Genomic DNA, 20,402 nt, shown 5'->3' with positions numbered 1-20,402 from the left:
TATCCAAAGGTCACCCAACAAACCTGTCAGAGGTCCAGAAATAGAAGCTGAACATTCAGTCCAATCCCCAGAGTCACACAAACTATTGATGCCTAATATAAAAATCACATCCTTATTCAAGAAGTACTAAGTAATTCTATCGGTGACTTATCTGTCATTTTCTCAGCTCCATAGCCTCTAAAAAAGAAGGAAGAGATAAAATGAGAGCATTTTAGTCTTAGATTTTCAAATTGGGTGACTAGAATTATTTTTTTTAATCTTTAAATTATTATTATTATTCATATGATAGTAAAAGGGCAGAGTCATATGATTTCTGGGTATTCTTACAAAAAATTTGGATAACATGTAAACCTGATCCTATGATTTTTAGATCCTAGGCTAAAAATGAAGAAGGAACCAACATGTAATTCTAACACATCACAGAAGTAACCACTCAGCTATTCATTCAATAAGTATTTGTCTAATAAATGCTTTGGGAGCTTCCCAGGTGATGGCACCCCACTCCAATACTCTTTCCTGGAAAATCCCATGGATGGAGGAGCCTGGTAGGCTGCAGTCCATGGGGTCGCTAAGAGTTGGACACGACTAAGCAACTTCACTTTTCACTTTCATGCATTGGAGAAGGAAATGACAACCCAATCCAGTGTCTTGCCTGGAGAATCCCAGGGACGGGGGAGCCTGGTGGGCTGCTATCTATGGGGTTGCACAGAGTCAGACATGACTGAAGTGACTTAGCATAGCATAGCAGGTGGCTCAGCAGTAAAGAATCTGCCTGCAATGCAGGAGATGTTGGCTCAATGACTGGGTGGAGAAGATCCCCTGGAGGAGTGAATTACTGTTTTTTGTGCTAGAGACATTGTACCGTACATAACATATAATTCCTTAACCACATAAAACATCCATTCTTATGGAAAGTAGAGATAACAAACAAATCAATGTATAATGCATATGTCAAAAAGTAATAGATTCTGTTTTTAAAGGAGCAAAATAGGATGTAGAGAAGAGGAAAAAGGTCATTTTGGATAAGGTGAGGAGGGAAGTTTTTTTTCCTGAAAAATTGACTTTTAAACAGAATTCTTAATGAAGTCAAAGTTGTGGAAGAACCATGCAGATTACCGTAGAAGTACATTCCAAGCAGATAGAAGAGAAAGCAGAAAGACCCTCAAACAAGAAAGTTCTTGGAATATTTGAAGAAGAGCAAGCAAGTCTGTAGCTGAAGCATACAGAGTAAAGATAAGGAATTAGGAAATGAGATAATATAGGCAGTAAAAGGCAAGATCAAATACAGACTTTTAAACTGAGGTAAGTGTTCAGTTTCATTTCAAATTTAACAAGAAGCCACTGGGTGGTGAACTAAGGTGAGAAGAATACAATGCAGGCAGGCAAAATCAAAAATAATAAGACCAGTTAGGAGGCACCATTCAAGTTGATAGAGAATGGTGGCATGATATAAGATAAGGGGAAGAAAGGGGTGAAAAATGGAAAGGTTCCAGACAGATCTTGCTGGCGGATTGGACAGTGGGTTTGCTGGATTTGCTAGGATTTCCTGGTGGATTGGATATAGGAAAAACTGAGAAATCAGGATGATTCCAATCTTTTGGACAAGGAAATGGGTGAATGGAGATGCCATTTACTGAGAGGAAGAGCACTGAGAAGATGTCAGACTAAGGGTAAGAAATCGCAACCATCTTCATCCCAGATTCTTCACTGGCTTGGAGCTCATTAATGTAAGTAAGAGCTTAGAAAACTCCTTATGACCCATTGATTTACTTCTCCACCCTGTGCTCTTTCTTCTCCAGGAACCTCAGCAATCTATGAGATCTCTAAGAGGATATGTGTGGATCCAAAGGAAAATGGTACAGGCAGATTATTGGATGAGAAAGGTAAAGACATCCTGAGTTGAGAGAGCACTTAAGCTTAACTAAAATCAACAGTGTACTTTCCAGATTGGCTTACTGTATTGAGAAATAAATATTTCAAAGTAATTGCTCAAGTGCTCAGGTTTCTTTTACAGGTTTCAGATATGTTTTGGAATAAGAGTAAATAACATCTTCAACATCCTCATATTTTTCTTACCCCAACCTTGGCATCTCCTATAAGTTATAGGTTCAGGTGCTGAAGGAAGGGAACTATTTAATTTTCATTTTTAGTTCTGACACTAAATATTTGAATGGCCTATCATATAAATTTATCTAGTGTAATCTATTATCCCCAACTGATTGGATCACTATCATCTGATGTTATTATCATGGCAGTTAGTCCTGGGTAAGTCAGCAAGGATGCCAAGTCTTAGGAATACAACCAGTCTCAGAGTATTCTATCCAATGGAAATGTTTCTCATTGTCATCTCTCTTTTTTTTTTTTTTTTTTTTTGGCAACTGCATCAGGCAACATATCTCTGGAGACCTCCAAGTTGAGGGTGGGGGAAACTGTTTAAAAGTGTCTAGTTAACCATAATTGCCATGTTGCATTAAAATAAAGTACTAAAACTTCATCTTCCTGATGGTTAATAGTAAAGAAGTTATCTAAATATATTGAATCTGGTGTACAGTACATAGGCTGAAATGTTAAAATTTTAATATCTTCCCATGCATTCTCAAATGTGAGCATATTATAGACTTCTATTTCCTTTGAAATAGCTTGCTATCTTTGAGTGGTAATCTGCCATCTAATTTACATTTTTATAATATGTCACATATAGAAAAATATTCACCCTCAAGCCTATATGTTTTTCTCCTCTGAATTTTTTTGTACGACATAAGGATCTACAAATTTCATAAAATGATTGCAGCCAAAGAGAAGAACCCCTTTGCAGCCAAAGAGAAAACCCTATACCATTTCTACAAAACACCTGATTTTATCATCTGAGAATATTAAGGTAAATTCCTATCACAGAATTACCTAGGTTGAGTTAGAAATATTTCTTAACTCTCCTCATTTATTTGCTGACCTCATGAACATGTAAGTATTTGAAAACACCTATGTTCACGTTGGCCACATTTTCCTTAAATGTTGTGTTCTCTTGTGGGTACAAAATATACCATAATAAGATCCCTTTAAAACAAATAAATACCTGTCTCCAGTATTCCTAAATTTGGGAAAACTTTCCATTCTCTATTTTTACTAAATATTTGACATCTTTTTCAAAGTTGTGCCTGGAATATAAATTATATCTCAAAATTGCACTATATTTTAAATATATTGATAAAAATAAAGTAAAATGATGATAATTCCAATTCATATATTGCTGATTAGAGGAAAATTAATTAACCAATCCCCAAAACTTTCTATTTATTAACAAAGATTAAAGTCTCAAAACAGGATGGACTTAGATTGCTTAAGGCCCTAATCAATATTTATAAAATTACTAAGATTCTTTCTATAAAATTACTAAGATTCTTTCAAAAGCACTATTACTATAAAATTGGAAGGGGTTAAACTAAGATAACATATAATTCCTTGGAATCATGGAAGACCCCTATCTCAGCAGGCAAGGCCTTGTTTGTTAACCTGATTGATAATGTGTCCTCTATAAATGAGTGCCTGGAAAGAGTCAATTAGAAAGCATGATAGAGAAAATCTGAGCTTCTTCTACCCTCCCAATAACTCAAAACAAAAAAAAAAAAATTGAAGATAATTGTAATTTGAAAAAATTTACAGAAGTTTGTGAGAAATTCTGCATGACTGTGTTGTGAGAGACCCTTTAGAGACTTAGAAGCATCCTAAATAATAAAGGAAACATTATCTTGATTATCTGAAATGACATCTAGTATCTAGTCACCCTCTTGCTGCTGTTGCTGCTGCTGCTAAGTCGCTTCAGTCATGTCTGACTCTGTGCAACCCCATAGATGGCAGCCCACCAGGCTCCATCGTCCTTGGGATTCTCCAGGCAAGAACACTGGAGTGGGTTGCCATTTCCTTCTCCAATGCATGAAAGTGAAAAATGAAAGTCAAGTTGCCCAGTCATGTCCGACTCTTAGCGACCCCATGGACTGCAGCCTACCAGGCTCCTCCACCCATGGGATTTTCCAGGCAAGAGTACTGGAGTGGAGTGCCATTGCCTTCCTGGAGTCACCCTCTTAGATATGGTCATAGGCCACTTTTCTCTCTACTCCTAACAAAGAGCTGGGTGCTCAGTCTGCTCAGCTCTTTGAAACATTTACAGAAAGAAGAGGATTTACAGATGTATTGCATGCAGACAATACCTGATTATGATTTAATTACTAGGAAATAAAAAGATATATTTTAAATATATGTGAAGTCATTATTTTGCATATTCCACTACAGGACTTTCCAACAGTCTCCTGTAAAGTTCTCTCTCCTTTGGAAGGGGTAGATAGAACATAAGGAAAGTATGAGAGTTGCAGTGCTGTTAGGGTTTACTTAACTTCATAACCTGGCAAGGTGAATATTCTCATTTTGTAGAGGAAGAACTAAAACTTCAGAGATATTACACAGCTTTCAAAAAAAGAACAAGAAACGATAGGTAGGTGGTTGAACTACAGTTGGAAACTGAGTTTTATTTCTAAGCCCATGTCCTGTTGATCAGAGACAGCAGTGAGCAGTGACTTGAAATAAGATCTTAATTCTCTGCCCAGGAATTGGACCTGGGTAGACTGAATGAAGAAAAGACTCTTACTCCTTGGAAGGAAAGTTATGACCAACCTAGATAGCATATTAAAAAGCAGAGAGATTACTTTGCCAACAAAGGTCCATCTAGTCAAGGCTATGTTTTTTCCAGTGGTCATGTATGGATGTGAGAGTTGGACTGTGAAGAAGGCTGAGCGCTGAAGAATTGATGCTTTTGAATTGTGGTGTTGGAGAAGACTCTTGAGAGTCCCGTGGACTGCAAGGAGATCCAACCAGTCCATTCTAAAGGAGATCAGTCCTGGGTGTTCTTTAGAAGGAATGATGCTAAAGCTGAAACTATAGTACTTTGGCCACTTCATGCGAAGAGTTGACTCACTGGAAAAGACTCTGATGCTGGGAGGGATTGGGGGCAGGAGGAGAAGGGGATGACAGAGGATGAGATGGCTGAATGGCATCACCGGCTCGATGGACGTGAGTTTCAGTGAACTCCGGGAGTTGGTGATGGACAGGGAGGCCTGGTGTGCTGCAATTCATGAGCTTGCAAAGAGTGGGACACAACTGAGCAACTGAACTGGACTGAACTGACTGAGACTGAGTGAAAACCAGGAATTCCAACAGCTGTCTACTGGGGACTAGAGGCTAGAAGCAAGGTTCCCCTGGCTCTTGCCCTGATCGAAAAATGCAATTTCTCAAAGAGGAAAATATCTATAAGATCAGGTACAAAGTTTATTATTACAGATAGCACAGCAAGTGGGGGAGTACACATAGAAATTGTTCAGTTAAGACAAAACCAAGACAGGGAAGCACACCTGGAGAAAAATGGCATGGACATTCCCCCTAATGAGGAGGAATATAATAAAGAGGTGGTTGCCATTTATCCAGGGCAGTTCTTCTTGGTCTTAATTTGCTTATGTGTGGGGCAAATCACTTTAGTCATGTCTGACTCTTTGTGACCCAATGGACTGTAGCCCACCAGGCTCCTCTGTTGATAGGATTGTCCAGGCAAGAGTACTGGAGTGGGTTGCCTTGCCCTTCTCCAGGGGATCTTTCCTATCCAGGGATTGAATCTGAATCTCTTATGTCTCCTGCATTGGCAGGCGGTCCTTTACCACTAGTGCCACCTGGGAGGCAGGGTCTTTGTTTACCTTTGGCCAATTATTTGGTTTCCTTTTCCTTACCTGACCTCTCCTAGGTCCCTCCTCAATATGCATGCACAATTTACTCCAAGATGGATTCCAGTACCCCAGAGGTCTATGGGAAGCCTTGGCATCATATATTCTGGGGTGGCACCCTCTCCGTGACCCCCAAGGAATCTTTCTGCACATGTGCAATGTCTCCCTTGCCCTGAGGATAGGAAATATGTTATCTTATGATCTTTTATCCAAACAGGGTTTAGCCCCTTTCTGTCCCTGCCATATCTATTATCTTAAAATGTTCATAGGAGACAAAGTCCATCTTTTTAACCCTGTTTCTGTTATTTCCGTCTTGAAGCTGAAACAGATGGCTAGTTGTATCTACCCTGGAACCCATCTATCTCCTGCCTCACTATCATATTTTCTCCTGATTTTGAGTTTTATATAAATTCTAGAATATCATCTCACTAAAGGCTTATTACCAGGATTTAGTGAACATGCAATACTGGGTTTATAACCACTGCCACAGCTTTGAGTAATACTTTTTATATACTTGGACATAACTGCCTGTAAGCTCTAACTTTAGAGTTAGCAAAGTAATATCTTGGTATCTTTTCCCACCTGTACCCTTGCTTATTTGAAAATAGACACACAACTCTATTTTTCCCATAGGTATGGGCTGTAACTCAAGCTAAGCTGAGCTGACCATAATATCCCATGTCCTTGGCTATGATAATTGGCCCCCAATGGGCTTTTGAACCTAGCCAAACTAATTAGAATTCTCCTGTGGGATATATTTGCAGGAGTATCATGGAAATGCCTCATTTCTCTTGGGTCTTAGAATTCCAACTGGCCATATTCCCTGATTTATGGCAAGCCTTTCAGCTTTAATTGCAATGTATACCATTTTAAAAACAATTAAGGCAGCATGAAAGAGAATATAGTTGCCTGTTCATCATGAGAATACAGCAGAAGTGAAAAAGGAGAGGGAGACAAGAGGAGAGCAATAGAAGGAGATAAAGAAAAAGAAAATGAGCTAATAACTTTGATTCCTGGTTGAATTATCCAGGGAATTTCATCTCTGTAATTTTTGGTTATATACATGCCTGCTTGGTCACTCAGTTGTGTCCAACTCTCTGTGACTCCATTAACTGTAGCCTGCCAGGCTTCTCTGTCCATGAGATTTTCCAGGCAAAAATACTGGACGGGTTGCCATCTCCTACTCTAGGGAATCTTCCTGACCCAGAAATCAAACCTGAATCTCCTGCATTGGCAAGTGAATTCTTTACCACTGAGCCACCTAGGAAGACCTTGCTTATATAAGCCCCCCTAAAATATTTTCTAAAGTAATTGTATTGGATTTGTAATATGCTATTTTGTAACCTAAACGTTCTCAACTTACAAACCACTCCAAATTAGTTATGTTATGATTATTTATATTCCAATCACCAATTAACTCTCTGGTTTAGAAACTGAAAGATAAGATAAAATTCAAGAATGCATTGCATCAATTGAAATGACTTCACCATGACATGGTAGCCTGTTTCTGTGGCATACTGGGAAAAAACACACTCATCTTGGTGTATGACACCTAGGTTCTGATAGAAACTTTGCAGGTTATTGTATGTTTTACTTTGTACTTCAGTGTCTTCACACTAAAACAAGAACTGTCCTAGATTAACTCCCATGTTTCCTCCTAGTCTGAAATCCTATTACAGTCTAACATGGAATGCTTTTCAGATTAATTTTAGTAACAAAGGTTTAGGTATTTCCCAAAATGGGTGACATAAGAAATAGGAGAAAAACTACAGGGATGGATTAAGCTATAGGTTGATACCAACCTGGTGAATGCAGATTGTCTAGTTTTCATTCTTCAGTGAGGATAGCACAGGGTATCACAGAAAAGAGAAGGGCTGTGAGGAGGAGATAGAGGAACTCCTAAGGGACAAGATGTGCACAAAGGATGCACTGGTATGGGATATTCCTAGATCTCTGGAGTTCTGGGATTGAAGGTAAGTATAAGGCTTTTTGGTTCATATATTTTGGCTTGCATATGTGAGATGGATGATTTTAATTTTCATTGAAATATATCTATTAGGGAAATTTTTGTTCCCTCCATGCAACCAATCACAGGTTGCCTTTCTCTGATACAAAAGCATATAGCATACTCTTCATGGATAATAAATTCATGGAAATATTTTTTTTCCCTTGAGCTATTCATATTTTAAGAAATTACTAGGCACTGTCTCAATGTGAAATGGTTTGACAGTGTATTATTGTGTTCAGTTCAGTTCAGTTCAGTTCAGTGGCTCAGTCATGTCCGACTCTTTGCAACCCCATGAATCACAGCATGCCAGACCTCCCTGTCCATCACCAACTCCCAGAATTCACTTAGACTCACGTCCATCGAGTCAGTGATCCCATCCAGCCATCTCATCCTCTGTCGTCCCCTTCTCCTGCTACCCCCAATCCCTCCCAGCATCAGAGTCTTTTCCAATGAGTCAACTCTTCGCATGAGGTGGCCAAAGTACTGGAGTTTCAGCTTTAGCATCATTCCTTCCAAAGAAATCCCAGGGCTGATCTCTTTCAGAATGGACTGGTTGGATCTCCTTGCAGTCCAAGGGACTCTCAAGAGTCTTCTCCTGCACCACAGTTAAAAAGCATCAATTCTTCTGCACTCAGCTTTCTTCACAGTCCAACTCTCACATCCATACATGACCACAGGAAAAACCATAGCCTTGACTAGATGGACTTTTTGGCAAAGTAATGTCTCTGCTTTTGAATATGCTATCTACGTTGGTGATAACTTTTCTTCCAAGGAGTAAGTGTCTTTTAATTTCATGGCTGAAATCACCATCTGCAGTGATTTTGGAGCCCAGAAAAATAAAGTCTGACACTGTTTCCACTGTTTCCCCATCTATTTCCCATGAAGTGATGGGACGAGATGCCATGATCTTCATTTTCTGAATGTTGAGCTTTAAGCCAACTTTTTTACTCTCCTCTTTCACCTTCATCAAGAGGCTTTTTAGTTCCTCTTCACTTTTTGCCATAATGGTGGTGTCATCTGCATATCTGAGGTTTTTGATATTTCTCCTGGCAATCTTGATTCCAACTTGTGTTTCTTCTAGTCCAGCGTTTCTCATGATGTACTCTGCATATAAGTTAAATAAGCAGGGTGAAAATATACAGCCTTGATGTACTCCTTTTCCTTTTTGGAACCAGTCTGTTGTTTCATGTCCAGTTCTAACTGTTGCTTCCTGACCTGCAAAGAGGTTTCTCAAGAGGCAGGTCAGGTGGTCTGGTATTCCCATCTCTTTCAGAATTTTCCACAGTTGATTGTGATCCACACAGTCAAAGGCTTTGGCATAGTCAATAAAGCAGAAATAGATGTTTTTCTGGAACTCTCTTGCCTTTTCGATGATCCAGCAGATGTTGGCAATTTGGTCTCTGGTTCCTCTGCCTTTTCTAAAACCAGCTTGAACATCTGGAAGTTTACGGTTCACATATTGTGTTAAATTGTGTTAAATCCTTTCATTTTTGCAACAGCACACGTCTAACTAGTTACTTAGGATCCATGATGATACAGGCTGGATGCAGTAAGGTGAAGAAGTGACTGAATTTGGAGTCAAATTTGATTCCTAACTCTACCTCATATTATCTGGTAAATGAAAAGTCTCAGTGACTCTAAACCTACTTTCTCTTATGCAATATGTGTGTAACATTTACTAGGACACAGAACTGCTGCTGCTGCTGCTAAGTTGCTTCAGTCGTGTCCGACTCTGTGTGACCCCACAGATGGCAGCCCACCAGGCTCTGCCATCCCTGAGACTCTCCAGTCAAGAACACTGGAGTGGGTTGCCATTTCCTTCTCCAATCTATGAAAGTGAAAAGCGAAAGTGAAGTCGCTCAGTAAGTGTCCGACTCTTCATGACTACAGGGACTACAGCCTACCAGGCTCCGCCGTCTATGGGATTTTCCAGGCAAGAGTACTGGGGTGGGTTGCCATTGCCTTCTCTGATAGAACTGCTATAAGCATTAATTCAGATAACTTACGTAAACCACTTGGCAACAATGTTGTTGTTCAGTTGCTCAGTCATGTCCGACTCTTTATGACCCCATGGACTTCAGCACACCAGGCTTTCCTGCCCTTTATCATCTCTGGATCTGCTCAAACTCATGTTCATCGAGTCAGTGATGCCATCCAACCATCTCATCCTCTGTTGCCCCCTTCCCTTGCCCTCAATCTTTCCCAGTATCATGGTCTTTTCTAATGAGCCAGCTCTTCACATCAGATGGCCAAAATATTGGAGCTTCAGCTTCAGCATCAGTCCTTCCAATGAATATTCAGGATTGCTATCCTTGAGGATTGACTGTTTGGGTCTCCTTGCAGTCCAAGAGATGCTCAAGAGTCTTCTCCAACACCACAGTGCATCAATTCTTCAGCATTCAGCCTTCTTTACATCCCAACTCTCACATCCATACATGACTACCGGAAAAATCATAGATTTGACTACAAGAACCTTTGTTGGCAAAGTAATGTCTCTGCTTTTTAATATGCTATCTAGGATGGTCATAGCTTTTCTTCTAAGGTTCAAGTATATTTTAGTCTCATGCTGCAGCCATCATCTGCAGTGATTTTGGGGCCCCCAAAAATAAAGTCTCTAACTGTTTCCACTGTTTCCCCATCTATTTCCCATGAAGTGATGGGATCAGATGCCATGATCTTCATTTTCTGAATGTTGAGCTTTAAGCCAACTTTTTCACTTTCCTCTTTCACTTTCCTCAAGAGGCTCTTTAGTTCTTTGCTTTCTCTCATTAGCGTGGTGTCATCTGTATATCTGAGGTTATTGATATTTCTCCCAGTAATCTTGATTCCAGCTTGTACTTCATACAACTTAGTATTTCTCATGATGTACTCTGCATATAAGTTAAAAGAACAGGGTGACAATAAACAGGGTGATGATATACAGCCTTCCTTTTCCAAACTGGAACCAGTCCTTTTTTCCATGTCTGGTTCTAACTGTTTCTTCTTGATTTGCATACAGGTTTCTCAGGAAGCAGGTAAGGTGATCTGGTATTCCCACCTCTTTAAGAATTTTCCACTGCTTGTTGTGATCCACACAGTAAAAGGCTTTGGCATAGTCAATAAAGCAGAAGTAGATGTTTTTCTGGAAGTCTCTTGCTTTTTTTATGATCCAGTGGATGTTGGCAATTTGACCTCTGGTTCCTCTGCCTTTTCTAAAACCAGCTTGAATATCTGGAATTTCTCGGTTCATGTACTGTTGAAGCTTAGCTTGGAGAATTTTCAGCATTACTTTGCTAGCATGTGAGTGAGTGCAATTGTGTGGTAATTTGAACATCCTTTGGCATTGCCTTTCTTTGGGATTGGAATGAAAACTAATCTTTTCCAGCCCTGTGGCCACTTCTGAGTTTTCCAAATTTGCTGGCATATTGAGTGTAGTACTTTAATAGCATCATCTTTGGGGATTTGAAATAGCTCAACTGGAATTCCATGATCTACACTAGCTTTGTTCATAGTGATGCTTCCTAAGGCCCACTTGACTTCACACTCTAGGATGTCTGGCTCTAGGTGAGTGATCACACCATCATGGTTACATGGGTTATTAAGATATTTTTGGTAGAGTTCTTCTCTGTATTCTTGCTACCTCTTAATATCTTCTGCTTCTGTTAGGTCCATATCACTTCTGTCCTTTATTGTGCCCATCTTTGCATGAAAATATTCCCTTGGTATCTCTAATTTTCTTGAAGAGTCTCTCATATTCTATTGTTTTCCTCTTTTTCTTGGCATTGATCACTTAGGAAAGCTTTCCAATCTCTCCTTGCTATTCTTTGGAACTCTGCATTCAGATGGGTATATCTTTCCTTTTCTCCTTTGCCTTTCACTTCTCTTCTTTTCTCAGCTCTTTGTAAGGCCTCCTCAGACAACCATTTTGCCTTTTAGTATTTCTTTTTTGGGGGGATGGTTTTGATCACCACCTCCTGTACAATGTTATGAATCTCCATCCATAGTTCTTCAGGCACTCTGTCTTCAGATCCCCTTGAATCTATTTGTTACTTCCACTGTATAATTGTAAGGGATTTGATTTAGATCATACCTGAATGGCCTAATGGTTTTCCCTAATTTCTTCAATTTAAGTCTGAATTTTTCAATGAGGTGTTCATGGTCTGAGCCACAGTCAGATCCTGGTCTTGTTTTTGCTGACTGTATGGAGCATCTCCATCTTCGGCTGCAAGGAATATAATCAATCTGATTTCAGTATTGACTGTTTGGTGATATACATGTATAGAGTTGTCTCCTGTGTTTTTGGAAGAAGGTGTTTGCTATGACCAGTGCATTCTATTGGCAAAACTCTGTTAGTCTTTACCTTATTTCATTTTGTATTCCAAGGCCAAACTTGACTATTAGTCCAGGTAACAGTCTTTCCCTTTAAGAAGTTTCCACAATTTTCTTATCTTCACCCATCAGAGGGCAGACAGAATGAAAACCACAGTCACAGAAAACTAACCAAACTTATCACATGGATCACAGCTTTGTCTAACTCAATAAAACTATGAGTCATGCCTTGTAGGGCCACCCAAGATGGAAAGGTCAAGGTGGAGAGTTCTGACAAAAACACAGTCCGCTGGAGAAGGGAATAGCAAACTACTTCAGCATTCTTGCCTTGAGAACCACATAAACAGTATGAAAAGACAGAAAGATAGTACACTGAAAGATGAACTCTCCAGGTTGATAGGTGCCCAATCTGCTACTGGAGAATAGTGGAGAAATAGATCCAGAAGGTATGAAGAACCTGAGCCAAAGTGGAAACAACATCCAGCTGTGAATGTGTCTGGTGGTGAAAATAAAATCCAATGCTGTAAAGAACAATATTTCATAGAAACCTGGAATGTTAGGTTCATGAATCAAGGTAAATTGGAAGTGGTCAAACAGGAAATGGCATACAATAGGTGCTTAAAAATGTTAATCTCCTTCTAACAAGTCAAAACTGGTTTAATAAATAAAGCACTTTATTGTGTCTTTTTAATTTCATTGAGATGACTGCATGCTTTATTATTCTTTAGATCATCTTAGTAAAGTCTGAAGCCATTCCTAACTTGACTTAATTCTTTGTACCAATCATATTATATTTTAAATTGTATGAAAATATTTATTAAGATATAATTGACATATAACATTATATTAGTTTCAAGTGTAAAACATAATTATTTGGTATTTGTATATACTGTGAAATCTGGAGGAGGAAATGGCAACTCACTCTAGTATTCTTGCCTGGATAATCCCATGGAGAGAAGAGCCCAGCAAGCTATAGTCCATGAGGTCACAAAGAGTCAGACACGACTGAAGCAACTTAACAACAACAATAACAACATACTGTGAAATAATCACAAGATATGTTTAATTAATATTCATCATCACACAGTTATTAATTATTATTTTGTGGTGAGGACATTTAAGATCTACTCTCCCAGCAAATTTCAAATATACAATACAGTATTATTAACTAGAGTTACCATGCTCTACATTCCTGCAAGGAGATCCAACCAGTCCATTCTGAAGGAGATCAGCCCTGGGATTTCTTTGGAAGGAATGATGCTAAAGCTGAAACTCCAGTACTTTGGCCACCTCATGCGAAGAGTTGACTCATTGGAAAAGACTCTGATGCTGGGAGGGATTGGGGGCAGGAGGAGAAGGGGACGACAGAGGATGAGATGGCTGGATGGCATCACTGACTCAATGGATGTGAGTCTGGGTGAACTCTGGGAGTTGGTGATGGGCAGGGAGGCCTGGTGTGCTGTGATTCATGGGGTTGCAAATAGTTGGACACTACTGAGTGACTGAACTAAACTGAACATTCCGTTTATGAGTTATTTATTTTACAACTGGAAATCTGTAGCTTTTGATCTCATTCATCTATTTTGCTCAAACCCTATTCTTCTGCTAACCACTAATATGTTCTCTGAATATATTTTTTTTATTTTCTAGATTGTATGAGCAGTATTAGCAACAAAGCTTAATTAGGCATTCAGATACTTCTTCTTACTTACTTTACATTGAAATAATCCATCATCTTCCAAGAAACAGAAAAACTCAAGATTTTGCTGCTTTTCTCTGTACTGGTCAGATTCTAGTTGTTAGGTTGCATTGGTCATTTTCACTGTAGGAAGAAAAGAAATAATTGCATAAAAAATATTTCCTGATTTAATAAAATGGAAAACTTAGTGGAAGTTTAAAACAGATAAATTGGTTACTTTGTAAAAGAGATGATTAATGTAAGTTTTAAACCAACTTCTAATAATGTTATGGTTCAATATAAGTAAGATAATGATTAGGTTTCCCTCTTTTTAACCAAGCATAGCATGAGAAAAGAATTCTCATTACATCAAAGAGAATTTGATGCTTGATATTCACATACACTTATAGCAAGTGATTAATTAATATCATTACATTTATTTTGTGCTTATGCTTTCAGAAAAATTTCATACAAATTCCTGTATAATTCTAACAACAAACCCGTGAAATGGGTGTTATTTCCCTCATCTTAAACATGGGAGTTAAATGGTTTACTTCTTATGATGGAGATTTGAATTCAGACTTCAATTCTGCTTATAAACCCAGTTGGGAATTTGGGAGATTTTGAGGAGATAGCAGTCTGAACACATCTTGGCTTCTCTTTACTTCAGTTGCAATCCATTTGTGTTACTAGCTATGAAGCTAGCTAGTGATTTGTGAAGCACCCTGGGCTTGCAAGGGACATGCCCTTGTCGCTTGCTATTCAGTAGCAAGTAGACAAGCAGTAAAGGCTTTGTCCTAAAGGAAATCAACCATGAATATTCACTGGAAGGACTGATGCTGAATCTAAGGTCCGATACTTTGGCCACGTGATACAAAGAAGACTCACTGAAAAAAACCTTGAGGCTTGGGAAGATTGAGGGCAAGAGAAGGGATGAGATGATTGGATGGCATCATCAACTTAATGGACATGAATCTGGACAAACTCTGGGAGATAGTGAAGGACAAGGAAACCTGGAGTCCTGCAGTCCATGGGGTCACAAAGAGTTGAAGAAAATTTAGCTACTGAACAATAGCAACAAAGGCTTTATGTGGTACTTTGTGACAAGTGCAAGATCTTAATTCCCACCCAAATCCACAAATCATAATCTGCATTATCATAAGGTCCCTCCAAGATTTGTTTGCAAGTTAAACATTTTTTAATTTATTTTTTTGTTGAAGAATAATTGCCTTACAGAATTTTGTTGTTTTCTGTCAAACCTCAACCTGAAATAGCCATAGGTATACATATATCCCCTCCCTGTTGAACCTCCCTCCCATCTTCTGCCCCATCCCACCTCTCTAGGTTGATACAGAGCCCCTGTTTGAGTTTCTTAGACACAGAGAAAATTCCCATTGGCTATCTATTTTTCACATGGTAACGCAAGTTTCCATGTTACACTTTCCATACATTTCACCCTCTCCTCCCCTTTCCCCATAAGTCTATTCTCCATGTCTGTTTCTCCATTGCTGCCCTGTAATTAAATTCTTCAGTATCATTTTTCTAGATTCTGTATATATGCTTTAGGATATGATAGTTATCTTTCTCTTTCTGACTTATTTCCCTCTGTATAATAGACTCTAGGTTCATCCACCTCATTAGAACTGATTCAAATGTGTTCCTTTTTATGGCTGAGTAATGTTCCATTGTGTATATGTACCACATTCTTTATCCATTCATCTGTCAATGAGCATCTAGGTTGCTTCCATGTTCTAGCTATTATAAATAGTGCTGCGGTGAACAATGGGATGCATGTGTCTTTTTCAATTTTGTTTCCTCGGGGTATATGCCTAGGAGTGGGATTGTTGAGCCATATGGTGTTTTCTGTTTTGTTTTGTTTTTAAATTAATTTATTTATTTTAATTGGAGGCTAATTACTTTACAATATTGTAGAGGCTTTTGCCATACATTAACATGAATCAGCCAAGGGTGTCCATGTGTTCCCCATCCTGAACCCCCTCCCACTTCCCTCCCAGTCCCATCCTTCAGGATCATCCCAGTGCACCGGCCCTGAGCACCCTGTTTCATGCATCGAACCTGGACTGGCAATCTATTTCACATATGATAATATACATGTTTCAATGCTATTCCCTCAAATCATCCCACCCTTGCCTTCTCCCACAGAGTCCAAAAGTCTGTTCTTTACATCTGTATCTCTTTGCTGTCTTACATAAAGGGTTATCATTACCATCTTTCTAAATTTCATATATATGCATTAATATACTATATTGGTGTTTTTCTTTCTGACTTACTTCACTCTGTATAATAGGCTCCAGTTTCATCCACCTCATTAGAACTGATTCAAATTCATTCATAGCTGAGTAACATTCCATTGTGTATATGTAGTACAGCTTTCTTATCCATTCATCTGCCGATGGACATCTAGGTTGCTTCCATGTCCTAGCTATTGTAAACAGTGCTGTGATGAACAATGGGGTACACATGTCTGTTTCAGTTCTGATTTCCTCGGTGTATATGCTCAGCAATGGGATTGCTGGGTCGTATGGGAGTTCTATTTCCAGTTTTGTAAGTAATCTCCACACTGTTCTCCATAGTGGCTATACTAGTTTGCATTCTCACCAACAGTGTAAGAGGGTTCCCTTTTCTCCTCACCCTCTCCAGCATTTATTGTTTGTAGACTTTTTGATAGCAGTCATTCTGACCGACATGAGATGGTACCTCATTGTGGTTTTAATTTGCATTTCTCTGATAATGAGTGATGTTGAGCATCTTTTCATGTGTTTGTTAGCCATCTGTATGTCTTCTTTGGATATATGTCTGTTTAGGTTTTTTTTCCCACTTTTTGATTGGGTTGCTTGTTTTTCTGTTATTGAGTTGTATGAGCTCCATGTATATTTTGGAAATTAATCCTTTGTCAGGTGTTTCATTGGCTATTATTTTCTCCCATTCTGAAGGTTGTCTTTTCACCTGGCTTATAGTTTCCTTCCCGCCAACTGCCCATGGCCTCGGGCTTAGAGGCATGGGGTAGCTCCTCCCAGCTGCCGCCCCTGACCTCGGACGCTGGGTATCTCCTCTCGGCCGCCTCCCTTGACCTCGAACGCGGGGTAGCTCCTGTCGGCTGTTCCTGCGCCATCGCACTCTGGTGCTCTTGGCTGCTGCCCACATTGAAGGCCAGGAGATACCCCTCGTCCAAGGTAAGGAGCAATGGCTGCGTTTTGCTGGAACAGCCATGAAGAGATACCCCACGCCTAAGGTAAGAGAAACCCAAGTAAGACGGTAGGTGTTGCAAGAGGGTATCAGAGGGCAAACACACTGAAACCATACTCATAGAAAAATAGTCAATCTAATCACACTAGGACCACAGTCTTGTCTAACTCAATGAAACTAAGCCATGCTCGTGGGGCAACCCAAGATGGGCGGGTCATGGTGGAGAGATCTTACAGAATGTGGTCCACTGGAGAAGGGAATGGCAAACCACTTCAGATTTCTTGCCTTGAGAACCCCATGAACAGTATGAAAAGGAAAAATGATAGGATACTGAAAGAGGAACTCCCCAGGTCAGTAGGGGCCCAATATGCTACTGGAGATCAGTGGAGAAATAACTCCAGAAAGAATGAAGGGATGGAGCCAAAGCAAAAACAATACCCAGCTGTGGATGTGACTGTTGATAGAAGCAAGTTCCGATGCTGTAAAGAGCAATATTGCATAGGAACGTGGATTGTCAGATCCATGAATCAAGGCAAATTGGAAGTGGTCAAACAAGAGATGGCAAGAGTGAATGTCGACATTCTAGGAATCAGTGAACTAAAATGGACTGGAATGGGTGAATTTAACTCAGATGACCATTACATCTACTACTGCGAGCTGGAATCCCTCAGAAGAAATGGAGTAGCCATCATGGTCAACAAAAGAGTCCATAATGCAGTACTTGGATGCAATCTAAAAATGACAGAATGATCTCTGCTCATTTCCAAGGCAAACCATTCAATATCACAGTAATCCAAGTCTATGCCCCAACCAGTAACGCTGAAGAAGCTGAAGTTCAATGGTTCTATGAAGACCTACAAGACCTTTTAAAACTAACACCCAAAAAAGATGTCCTTTTCATTATAGGGGACTGGAATGCCAAAGTAGGAAGTCAAGACACACCTGGCTGCTGCTACTGCTGCTAAGTCACTTCAGTCGTGTCCGACTCTATGGGACCCCATAGACGGCAGTCCACCAGACCCCACCGTCCCTGGGATTCTCCAGGCAAGAACATTGGAGTGGGTTGCCATTTCCTCCTCCAATGCATGAAAGTGAAAAGTGAAAGTGAAGTCGCTCAGTGGTGTCCGACTCTTAGTGATCCCATGGACTGCAGCCTACCAGGCTCCTCCGTCCATGGGATTTTCCAGGCAATAGTACGGGAGTGGGGTGCCATTGCCTTCTCCAGACACACCTGGAGACACATCTGGAGTAACAGGCAAATTTGGCCTTGGAATACGAAATGAAGCACGGCAAAGACTAACAGAGTTTTGCCAAGAAAATGCACTAGTCATAACAAACACCCTCTTCCAACAACGCAAGAGAAGACTCTACACATGGACATCACCAAATGGTCAACATCGAAATCAGATTCATTATATTCTTTGCAGCCAAAGATGGAGAAGCTCTATACAGTCAACAAAAACAAGACCAGGAGCTGACTGTGGCTCAGACCATGAACTCTGTATTACCAAATTCAGACTTAAATTGAAGTAAGTAGGGAAAACCACTAGACCATTCAGGTATAACCTAAGTCAAATCCCTTATGATTATACAGTGGAAGTGAGAAATAGATTTAAGGACCTAGATCTGATAGATAGAGTGCCTGATGAACTATGGAATGAGAGTCTTGACATTGTACAGGAGACAGGGGTCAAGACCATCCCCAGGGAAAAGAAATGCAAAGAAGCAACATGGTTGTCTGGGGAGGCCTTACAAATAGCTGTGAAAAGAAGAGAAGCAAAAGCAAAGGAGAAAAAGGATATAAGCATCTGAATGAAGAGTTCCAAACAATAGCAAGAAGAGATAAGAAAGCCTTCCTCAGCAATCAATGCAAAGAAATAGAGGAAAACAACAGAATGGGAAAGACTAGAGATCTCTTCAAGAAAATTAGAGATATCAAGGGAACATTTCATGAGAAGATGGGCTCGATAAAGGGCAGAAATGGTATGGACCTAACAGAAGCAGAAGATATTAAGAAGAGGTGGCAAGAATACACAGAAGAACTGTACAAAAAAAGATCTTAATGACCCAGATAATCACGATGGTATGATCACTGACCTAGAGCCAGACATCCTGGAATGTGAAGTCAAGTGGGCCTTAGAAAGCATCACTACAAACAAAGCTAGTGGAGGTGATGGAATTCCAGTTGAGCTATTTCAAATTCTGAAAGATGATGCTATGAAAGTGCTGCACTAAATATGCCAGCAAATTTGGAAAACTCAGCAGTGGCCACAGGACTGGAAAAGATCGGTTTTCATTCCAATCCCAAATAAAGGCAATGCCAAAGAATGCTCAAACTACCGCACAATTGCACTCATCTCACATGCTAGTAAAGTAATGCTCAAAATTCTCCAAGCCAGGCTTCAGCAATATGTTTACTGTGAACTTCCAGATGTTCAAGCTGGTTTTAGAAAAGGCAGGGGAACCAGAAATCAAATTGCCAACATCTGCTGGATCATGGAAAAAGCAAGAGAGTTCCAGAAAAACATCTATTTCTGCTTTATTGACTATGCCAAAGCCTTTGACTGTATGGATCACAATAAATAGTGGAAAATTCTGAAAGAGATGAGATAACCAAACCACCTGACCTGCCTCTTGAGAAATCTGTATGCAGGTCAGGAAGCAACAGTTAGAACTGAACATGGAACAACAGACTGGTTCCAAATAGGAAAAGGAGTACGTCAAGGCTGTATATTATCACCCTGCTTATTTAACTTCTATGCAGAGTACATCATGAGAAACACTGGACTGGAAGAAACACAGGTAGAATCAAGATTGCCGGGAGAAATATCAATAACCTCAGATATGCAGATGACACCAGCCTTATGGCAGAAAGTGAAGAGGAACTAAAAAGCCTTTTGATGAAAGAGAAAGAGGAGACTGAAAAAGTTGGCTTAAAGCTCAACATTCAGAAAACGAAGATCATGGCATCCGGTCCCATCACTTCATGGGAAATAGATGGGGAAACAGTGGAAACAGTGTCAGACTTCATTTGCGGGGGCTCCAAAATCACTTTAGATGGTGACTGCAGCCATGAAATTAAAAAACGCTTACTCCTTGGAAGGAAAGTTATGACCAACCTAGATAGCATATTCAAAAGCAGAGACATTACTTTGCCAACAAAGGTCCGTCTAGTCAAGGCTATGGTTTTTCCTGTGGTCATGTATGGATGTGAGAGTTGGACTGTGAAGAAATCTGAGCACAGAAGAATTGATGCTTTTGAACTGTGGTGTTGGAGAAGACTCTTGAGAGTCCCTTGGACTGCAAGGAGATCCAACCAATCCATTCTGAAGGAGATCAGCCCTGGGATTTCTTTGGAGGGAATGATGCTAAAGCTGCAACTCCAGTACTTTGGCCACCTCATGCGAAGTGTTGACCCATTGGAAAGACTCTGATACTG

Source organism: Bos mutus, chromosome 2, assembly GCF_027580195.1.
Source record: "Bos mutus isolate GX-2022 chromosome 2, NWIPB_WYAK_1.1, whole genome shotgun sequence".
Lineage (NCBI taxonomy): Eukaryota > Metazoa > Chordata > Mammalia > Artiodactyla > Bovidae > Bos > Bos mutus.
The sequence above is the reverse complement of the archived record's forward strand: the minus strand, read 5'-3'. Positions refer to the sequence as shown.